At 40.2% G+C, this 2,500-nt stretch overlaps 1 protein-coding gene across 1 annotated transcript in view; it reads left to right on the top strand.

The window, feature by feature from the left end:
- The window catches only part of LOC113803955 (metabotropic glutamate receptor 7), a 126,438-nt gene that overhangs the window by 117,448 nt on the left and 6,490 nt on the right, over window positions 1-2,500 (top strand). The window lies entirely within an intron of this gene.

Below are 2,500 nucleotides of genomic sequence, written 5' to 3'. Positions count from 1 at the left end.
ACAGACAGGTACAGTTATATATGAATACACACATCCATGCGTGCTGTCCTGTACATCAGCACATGAAACTACACTGTGACGCGCCTATCCATTCTCCTCATGGGCCTATTCCTCCCCTATCCCTCCGTAACAATTGAATGGGCCTATAAAGGACAGTTAGGCCTACATCCGGTTACAGCTCTCGGACCTCAAGTAGGCTCTCTTGGTCCTGTAAACGGAAATAAAAGACAGCATTATTTGTCTCTAATGGGGGGGTGGCTTCGTTTCCAGTCGCGCGGTCGTTGTCCTGTGTTCGGGCGATTTTTAATGGTTGTTCTGTGCGTTAAGTGGTTGTTAAGGGTTGTTTGAAAATCGGGAAAGTGGTTAGGAGGGTTGTAGTAGTTTGTTTTTTTAGAGTGTTTTTGAAGCTTGATATGTGTTGTTTTTTTGCTGTAATGACATGCAAATTAGCTTCGTTTTGAATTCAATATGGATGTTGTGTGTAGTATCATATATTGGTTTGTTTGTATCCATCCTGTTTTGCTTTTCTGCTTGAATAGCATGCTGATATGAATGATAATTGCTTTATTGATGATGGCAAATATTATTACAAAAATGGATGAATGTGGAAACCCATTCATTTTCCTTTGTCATCATAAACGATAATAGTTTTCATCATTATCATTTTCATCTTATCTCTTATCACACTAATTAAATATCTGATTAACATCATTATGAAGTTGGTATTCATTTAATTGAATCCCCCTCCACCTCCCCCCCCCTAGAATAAGTATCATAAATTATTGATTAGATCATAGATTATATCCTTATAACAATATTCTTAATTTAGATGACTGTATAAAATAAATTTTAATATTTAAAGAACAAAATGATGTGTACAAAATCAAACAAAATATGTAGATAGAAACGCAAGCATAATAAAAGTTAGTTTTAAAGATTACTTTTTTTTCTCTCTCTATCTCTATTAAATATTTTTTTGTTTATTTTGTCTGTGGACATCTTGTTCGCAAGTAGCATGATAAATTAGAAATGATTTCGACTTTTTTGTAAATATTTCCCTCTAATCTTTTTTTTTTCTTTTTTTTTTTTTAGGAAATTCGTATTTTTTTCCTTTTCGTTTTTCAAATCTTGCGAAAGTGATATCAGCTTTTTCCTTTTCGTGACGGAAACTAATTTGCATATTTTTCTCCCCGTTTCCATTCCATTCCCTTCCCTATTTCTAATCCTTATTGGCTTGTTGCTTATGGTAATTCTCTTTTCCTTTTTACCCTTTTTTTACGTGTATCTTTATTCTTTATTCTTTATTCGTCTGTTTTTGTTTCTATTATTATTACCATCTTTCTGTATATTATCATTTCTTTTTTCTTTTTTTATTATTATTATTATTGTTACTACTATTATCATTATTACTTGCTATTTAATTTTCATTAATTCTGCATTATAATTTTCTCTTTTTTATTTTTATTATTTTCTTGTCTACTTCCCTTCTTTCGTTCTCATTAACCCTTTCACCCTCTTACCATATTTATCTTCGTTTTTTCTTCCCTCTCTCTCTCTACCTCATTTCATTCCTCCTTTCAAATCTAAATTTACATTCCTCTTTCCTCTCTCCTTCTAATCCCCTCAACTCTTTCTCCACCCTTTGCTAATTCCTTACTCCTTCGTTCCTATCATCATCATATCCTTCTCCTCTCCTTTCGCTTTCTGTTTCTCGTCTTCGTTGTTTCTGTTGTCTCCTTAAATATATTACGTATTTCTTATCTGTTTTACCTGTTTCCTTCTTCCTTTTATTTTTCTTCCTATTTCTCTTATCTCTTGTCTGTCTCTATTTTTTTCTTGCGCCTCTTTTCCCGAATCCCCCGTCATCTTATTTTATCTTTTATCTCCCTTCCCCCCCCCCCTTCCTTGTCTTATGTCTTATTTCCCCTACACCCCCTTCCACCCAACCCTCCTCCCCCCTTTACTCTTTCTTGAATTCCCAACACCCCCCCTCTCACCTCCATCCCCTACACCCCCTCTCACCTCCAACCCCCCTCTCCCACCTTCACCCCCTCTCTCTCACCTCCACCCCCACCCACCCACCACTCTCACCTCCAACCCACCCCCCTCTCACCTACCTCACCAACCTCCACCCTTCTCCCACAATCCATTACTTCTACCCCTTCCTACTTCACCCCCCTTCCCACATCCCCTTATACCCCTCCTCCACCCTAACCTAACCCCTTCCCGCCTTCCACTTCCCTTCCCCCCCACACTCCCGTAACCCATCCCCCTCTCAACACTTCCCCCACACCATCCCACCTCCACCCCCTTCCACCAACCCACAACCCCACACTCCACTAACCCTCCCCCCCCTCAACCCCCTTCCACCTCCACCCCTCCTCTCGTCCCTCGTCGTCCCCCTCCACCCCCTTCCACCCACCCTTTCTCCGACCCTCCCCCCTCCACCCCCTTCCACCCACCCTTGCTCCTCCGTCCCTCACCCCCCTCCACCCCTTCT

This window comes from Penaeus vannamei, chromosome 20, assembly GCF_042767895.1.
Source record: "Penaeus vannamei isolate JL-2024 chromosome 20, ASM4276789v1, whole genome shotgun sequence".
NCBI classification, from domain to species: Eukaryota; Metazoa; Arthropoda; class Malacostraca; order Decapoda; family Penaeidae; genus Penaeus; species Penaeus vannamei.
This window is presented reverse-complemented; position numbering and strand designations above follow the sequence as displayed.